Raw genomic sequence first — 8265 nt, forward strand, 5'->3', positions numbered from 1 at the left:
GTGAAAATTTTGATATCGGGGTTAGAATAGAATTTAGGAATTTGGAGTAGGTTCATAGTATCATTTTTGACGTGTGTGCAAAATTTCAGGTCATTCAGACAAGATTTGGTAGGTTTCGACATTGTTTGTGGAATTTAGAAGTTTAGAAGTTCTTAGGCTTGAATCCGAGGAGAATTTGGTGTTTGATGTTGTTTGAGTGTTCCTAAGGTTCGACTAAGTTTGAATAATATTATGGAATGTATTGGTATGTTTGGTTGAGGTCTCGAGGGCCTCGGGTGAGTTTTGGGTGGTTAATGGATCATTTTTTGGCTATGGGAGTTGGCAGATTTCTACTGTCAACTGTATCTGATCTAGGAAGTGCAGACCGCACAAAATTGGTGCGGACCACGGAGGTGCTATGCTGTCGCGAAAAAATTGTGCGGACCGCGATGAGGAGTGTGTAGCCGCAGTGAGTTTTATGCTGTCACGCCCCAACCTCGGGAGGCGCGATCGTCACTCAATCGAGTGATCCCAACTGAGCAAGCCTTTATAACACTTTCTATCCAACTCAATATGATTAAGGGGACCATGCCTTTATTTATTTAGACAATAGGAGAGATCATACATTCAACATTGTTAGTTTATTTTATATCACAAACCTTAAATCGTGGTTATATTCCCAAAACATCATACAGTTTACAGTTTAAAGGAAATAGGAGTTCAGAATTACAACATGGTCTAGTAACCCATCTAACCCGAACATAACCCACACAAACATCTACGGAGCCTCTAAGGGTAGAAAAGACAGTTATGATAATGCCGACAACAAGGCCCCGGCTATACCTCAAAGTGAAAATTTACAACAAAAGGTGTACAACATAACCCCTTGAAGGAAAAAGGCTCTCACCAAGACTTGGAGAGGAGGATACTCCGCTACGTGCGATCGATACTATCCGCTATAGAGCCACCTACATTCATTCAAAAATGTAGCGCCCCCGGCAAAAGGGGCATTAGTACCATGGAATAATACTAGTATGTATAACTAAACACCATCTCATTAGAAAGAATTATCATACAAGAACGAGGAAATCACAAAGAATCAATCAAAGGCTTTAAACGACACCACATCATCAAATAAAAGAATCATATAACTTCCACATAATTTTCGTAGCTTTAGGTTGGGGAATTCCTTATTGTTGCATCATCATTCTCATTACCACCGCTTTCTTGAGCTGAGTCCGATCACGGCCCGATCAGCTAAGCTGCCTCCTTTGAGACATACACCTCAATCATTATTTCATCTCACTTTCCGATTTCATTTATCAACACAATACCACCATGTATATATCATGGCGTCCGATCACGGCTCGATCGACTAGGCCGCTTTACCAAAATGTACCCTTTTCCATTAATTATTTCACTTCCATTTTTGGTTTCACATACATTAGTTTATTGGCACGTGGGGCCATAATTACCACATCATACTTGGCACTAAGCCACATTATTCCCATTTGTTTTCAACATTTAACTCGCCATTTAGGGTCATAGGCACACACAAGAGCAATTCAAGTTGTCAGCATATAGAGGAATTCACCTAGTTCGGCATAATAATGATAATGTAACCTCGACTTTAAATTTAGGCAGTTAAGCACATAGTTAGTGTTCTCCACACAATCTCAATTTCACAAAGAATAGCACATTAAACACATGGAGGCACACCGTTCACATATATTCATACAATACCAATTCATTTGATATAACAAGTACTACATCAAGCAAAGTTCGGACTTACAATGTTTGCATGGATACCATGGAAGCTCAATTTCTTAGAAGAGGGGTTTTTAGCCATACATACCTCAATAGAGCTTTCCTTAAATCCTTACAACAATTCCGGAATTTCCTAGAAACTTCGATCTATTTTATGAGAAATTACACATTGAACCAAGAATTAGAGACATGATTAAGGTTATAGCTCATTTGAGCATATTATCAAGCACTAAGTGTGTATGGTGGTTTTAGGACCCTTTTGTGAGATATTTTCATCACCTCACACCCCAATTGCCATCTTTTTAACTCACAATCTTTCCATACCCAATTATCACTCATGCATGCAAGATAATTAATCATTATAGCCATGAACCCACTTGTTAATCAATTATTTTAATAGAAATTTCGAAGTTATAGATTAGGGCACAAACTCTTACCTCTTAGGATGAAAAGCCTAGCAAATTTTACTTTGAAAGTCCTTAAAGATTTGGTAGGGATTGAGAGTTAGTTTCTTCCTCTAGAACTCTCTTTCTCACTCTATTTGCACTAGAAATATCATAAAAGGGACCTAAGGAGGTGTTTTTAATGGGATGGGGTCGGGTTTTAAAAGTTAGAAAATATGAGCCCCAACACACTCTGCGATCGCATAATGGACATGCGGCCCGCAGAATGGACCGCAAAAATGGTCCCAAAAACTTGAGCAAACTGTCTTGGTATGCGTAAAGAATGCGGTCTGCATACTTATTCTGCGGTCGCATAATGCACCGCAGAACTACTCCTTGCAAAAATCCCAAGGGGATTATGCGATGATTATGCGGCCTGCATATTGATTATGCGATCGCATAATTGGCCGCATAGTTGACCTCAAAATTAACCACCAAACTGTCTGACTCTACGGAAACTATGCGGTCTGCATAGCTATTATGCGACTGCATAATGGACCACGAAAATGCACTTTTCTGGAAAACATTATTCCTTAACTTTTTAATGCACAGATCAGTCCAAAGGGTCCGAACCACATATCCCTAACTTGGCACTACGAGCTTTCGGGTTTTGAGTAGAAATTTCCACGGGACCTTACATATGCGGACCGCAAGAGGGAAATGGCTCAGGACCTGCGGCCGCGGCAGAATTTCGTGGAACGCACAATGAAGGTTTAGAGAGCTATATAAGCAAGGGTTAGGGTTTATTTCACATTTTGGATTTTGGGAGCTCGGTTTAAGATAATTTTTTGAGAGTTTTTCAACAAATTCATCAGGGTATGTAATTTCAACTCGGTTTTGGCTAATATTCATGAATATATCATTGAATTCATCATTCGATTCGTGATTTAGGATGGAATTTGGGAAAAATTGGTGGAGTTTCATAAAATAAACTTTAGGGATTTGAAAGCCGATATGAAGTTAGATTTAAGTGAAACTAGTATGGTTAGTCTCATAATCGAATGGGTTGTCTGATTTTGCGGCTTTTGTCTGATTTCGAGACGTGGGCTCGGGGCCCGACTTTTGAGTTTACTTTTTGACTTTTGACCTAAAGCTTAGCATTTTCTTATGAGATTGATTCCTTTATCACGTGTTGATTGTATAGAATTGTTTATGGCTTGATTTGAGGCATTTGGAGGCCGGTTCGAGAGGCAAATACATTGCAGAGTAGGATTTCGTTCGGTTTGAGGTAAGTAACGATTGTAAATCTAGTCCTGAGGGTATGAAACCCCAGATTTCGTATCGTTTTACAATTTTGGGGTGACACACATGCTAGGTGACGGGCGTGTGTGCGTGCACCATTGGGGATTGTGACTTGGTCCGTCCTGTAGCAACTATAAAGTTGCGTATTTGGTTAAATCTATATGATACTTATGTGTTTTGGAAAACGTTTCTATAAATTGGACTGAATTCCATGTTTTGGGCCTTGTTCCAGAGCTGTTGGACCCTTAGGGGCCATTTTCTTAATATCCTCTCACTGTTTTTTATTGAAAATCTATACTCAGTCATGTTATACTTATTGATTTCATAACTTAGTCTTTATTACTCGATTTTGATGCATATAAATGTTGTTTTGGGCCGAGTACCCTATTTTTACTGAGAGCCCGAGCGACTTGAGAGGCTTGTGACTGAGTGATGTCGATGGCCTAATTTGTGAGGATATTTATGGTATCGGTCTGCACGCCACAACATGTTTTACTGATTCATGATTTAGTGAGGCTGAGGGCCTGATTGATTTATGCCACGATGTGGCTTGTTATAGCGCTTGGGCTGAAGGAGCCCCTCCGGAGTCTGCACACCCTAGTGAACACAGGCACCTACTGAGTGCGAGTGACCAAGGGGCTGTATATGAGTGATAGTGAGGTATGGCCGATGGGCTGTGTACGAGTGACTGTGAGGTTTGCCTGAGGGGCTGTTTATGAGTGTTGTTTTGCCGAGGGGTGGTTTATGATTTCATCATTTTTTTGCTCACTTTGCATTGAGCCTATTTGAGAGCTGTTGAAAGATATCCTCAAATTATTTTAGTGGAACTAGGTTTAAACAAATGATTTGATTCAAACTTTACTTTTAAAAGCCTGTTGTATTTTTATTGAGATTTTATGATATGAACTTTATATGTTTTATTGCTCATCACTGATTCTCAACCTTTATTTACTTTAGTTAATTACTAAGTTGGCGTACTCACATTACTACCTACACTTTGTGTGCAGATCCAGGCGTATCATGACCCGGTAGCGGCTGTTGGCTATTCCAGCTGTAGATCTTCTCGGAGTTAGCAAGGTAGCTACTAGCGATCGCGACCCTGCTCTTATCCCTCCTATCTTCCTATAGTTATTTGTAGTTACATTTCTAGATTGTGTTAGTCTCAACATTTTTTGGATAGATTGTAGCAGATGCTCATGACTAGTGACACCCCGATGTCGAGCTTTTCTTTTTGCATTTTTGTTATTCAGGATTTCTTTATGAAGTTTTACTACTAAATAGCTTGAATTTATCTTTGAAAATGAAATATTGTATTCTTTTTGTTAAAAAGTTAGCTTGTCTAGTACTACGATAAGAGCCATCACGACATGGTAGTTTGGGTCGTGACAAGTTGGTATTAGAGCCTAGGTTACATAGGTCTCACGAGTCATGAGCAAGTTTAGTAGAGTCTCATGGATCGGTACGGAGATGTCTGTACTTATCTTCGAGAGGCTGCAGAACCTTTAGGAAAACTTCACATTCTTGAATCCTTGTCGTGCAAAACTGTTGATTCTGTTAAATAAACTTCTGTTATTCTATTCTCTCACAGATGGTGAAGACACGTGCTACCGATCAGGACGGACGTCCACCAATACCACCAATTGGGACCACGAGAGGCCGAGGTCGTAGTAGAGGCCATTGTAGGTGCAGGGGCAAAGGCCGCACAATAGCTAGGGCAGCACCTACAAATCCACCAGTTGCCCCAGTTCATGAGCAGGTCCCAGTTATGGATGCTCCAGTAGGACCAGCCCAGGCACCGACTATGCCTATTGTTATTCCAGGTCTTCAGGAGACCTTAGCTTAGATTCTGACCGTGTGCACCAGTTTTGCTCAGGCGGTTGCTATTTCTACCACAACAGCTACTTCCCAGGCTGGGGGAGGCACTCAGACTCCCGCCGCTCGTACACCCGAGCAAATTGTTCAGGGACTATAGATACCAGAGGCACCACCAGCCTAGCCGGTTGCACCTGCTCAGGATTATGTGGTACCAGTCATGCCCGATGACGGGCAGCGTAGATTGGAGAGGTTTGGTAAACTTCAGCCTCCGACTTTTAGTTGTATAGAAGGCGAGGACGCCTAGGGTTTCTTGAAAAAATGTTAGAGGATTCTCCGTACAACAGGTATTTTGGAGACCAGTAGGGTCTCGTTCACTACCTTTCAGTTCTCTAGGGGTGCCTTTACTTGGTAGGAGGCTTATGAGAGGCGCAGTCCTGTTGGTGCAGTGCCCCTTACCTGACAGTAGTTCTCCGTGCTCTTTTTGAAGAAGTATGTGCCGTAGTCCCTTAAAGAGGAGCTGCACAGGCAGTTCGAATAGTTGCATGAAAATGATATGACTGTGACATAGTATGAGATGAGGTTTTCGGAGTAGCTCGTTATGCTATCTTCTTGGTTCCCACAGACAGGAAGAGGATCAGGAGGTTCGTTGATGGCCTCTCATATCAACTATGGATTCTTATGACTAGAGAGGGGGTGTCTGGTGCTTCTTTTGAGGAGATTTTTGACATTACTCGGGACATATAGTCAATTCTCCGTTAGGAGCAAGTGGAGAGGAAGGCCAAGAGGCCTCGTGGATCCGATAGTTTAGGTGGTACTCCTCATGGGGGTCAGTTCTAGCACGGTAGAGGCCGTCCTACTCAGACATGCTTAGTCAGCTCGCCCAGTTCACCGTGAGGCATCATCGGGCCATGTTTCTCACAATTCTCACCAGGGCCATTCATTACTTAGTGCCCTCCCAGCCTAGGGTTCATCCCATTCTCTATCAGTTCAGGGCTCCTCCATGCCAGGTTCTTCTTCCAGTCATCCCGGTGCTAGGGGTTCCCTTCAATCCCCATCACCAGCATCAGGGGTTTGTTATGAGTGTGGGGAGTTGGGGCATATGTGAGGAAGTTTCCTCATCCTCATGGGGGTCTGCCTCAGCAGAGGAGTCAACCATCGACTTCAGCACTAGTTACTTCACCACCTGCCCAGTCAGTTAGGGGTGGAAGACAATCAACTAGGGGTCTCCCTAGAGAAGGAGGTTGATCAGGTGGTGGTCAAGCCCATTTCTATGCACTCTCAGCCAGAGTAGACACTATTTCTTCAGATGCTGTGATCATAGGTATTGTCTCAGTTTGCCACAAGGATGCTTCTGTGTTATTTGCTCCTGGATCCACTTTTTCATATGTTTCGTCATATTTCGCTCATTATTTGGATATGCCCCGCGATTCTCTCTGTTCATGTGTCTACTCCTGTGGGTGATATGATTATTGTAGAGCACGTATATCGATCTTGTATGGTGACTATTGGGGGTTTGGAGACCCGAGTTGACCTTTTGCTGCTTAGTATGGTTGATTTTGATGTGATATTGGGCATGGATTGGTTGTCTCCATGTCATGCTATTCTGGACTGTCACGCTAAGGTGGTAACGTTGTCTATGTCGGGGGTGCCACAGATAGAGTGGCGAGGTTTGCAGGATTATGTTCCTAGTAGAGTGATTTCATTTTTGAAGGCCCAACAGATGGTTGGGAAGGGTTGTCTTTCTTATTTGGCCTTTGTGAGGGATGTCAGTACAGAGAATCCTACCATTGATTCAGTTCCGGTGGTGAGGGATTTTCTAGATGTATTTCCTACAGACCTGCCAGGCATGCCATCGGACAGGGATATTGACTTCAATATTGATTTAGTGCGGGGCACTAAGCCCATTTCTATTCCATCAGATCGTATGGCACCAACGAAGTTAAAGGAATTGAAGGATCAGCTTTAGGAACTCCTTGATAAGGGGTTTATTTGGCCTAGTATGTCACCTTGGGGTGCACCTGTTCTATTTGTGAAGAAGAAGGATGACACTATGAGAATGTGCATTGATTATAGGTAGTTGAACAAAGTCACAATTAAGAACAAGTATCCCTTGCCTCGTATGGATGATTTATTTGACCAGCTTCAATGAGCGAGGGTGTTCTCCAAGATTGATCTCAGGTTAGGGTATCACCAGTTGAAGATCAGGGACTCAAACATTCTTAAGATAGCTTTTAGGACCCGATATGGCCATTATGAGTTCCTTGTGATGTCTTTTGGGCTGACCAATGCCCTAACAACTTTCATGCATTTGATGAACATCATGTTTTAGCCTTATCTTGACTCGTTTATTATTCTATTCATTGATGATATCCTAGTGTACTCTCGCAGCCAGGAGGAGCACGCTGAGCATTTGAAACTTGTATTGTAGCGGTTGAGAGAGGAGAAACTTTATGCTAAGTTCTCCAAGTGTGAGTTTTGGATAAAATAGTGGCGTTCTTGGGGCACGCAGTGTCTAGTGAGGGTATTCAGGTTGATCCGAAGAAGATAGAAGCGGTCCAGAGTTGGCCCAGACCATCCTTAGCCACAGAAATTCGTAGCTTTCTTGGTTTGGTGGGTTATTACCATCGGTTCATTTAGGGATTTTCATCTATTGCATCACCCTTAACAAAATTAACCTAAAAGGGTGCTCATTTTAGGTGGTCGAATGAGTGTGAGGCGAGCTTCCAGAAGCTCAAGACTGCCTTGACCACAGCCCAAGTGTTAGTTTTGCCATCAACTTCAGGTTCTTATACGGTATATTGTGATGCTTCTCGGGTTGGTATTGGGTGTGTGTTGATGCATGTGGGTAGAGTGATTTCATATGCTTCTCGTTAGTTGAATCCCCAAGAGAAGAACTACCCTATTCACGATTTGGAGTTGGCTACCATTGTTCACGTGTTGAAGATTTGGAGGCATTATCTCTATGGTGTGTCTTGTGAGGTGTTTACTGATTTGTACTCTCCAACACTTGTTCAAGAAA

The sequence above is a fragment of the Nicotiana sylvestris genome, chromosome 8 (genome assembly GCF_000393655.2).
Source record: "Nicotiana sylvestris chromosome 8, ASM39365v2, whole genome shotgun sequence".
NCBI lineage: Eukaryota > Viridiplantae > Streptophyta > Magnoliopsida > Solanales > Solanaceae > Nicotiana > Nicotiana sylvestris.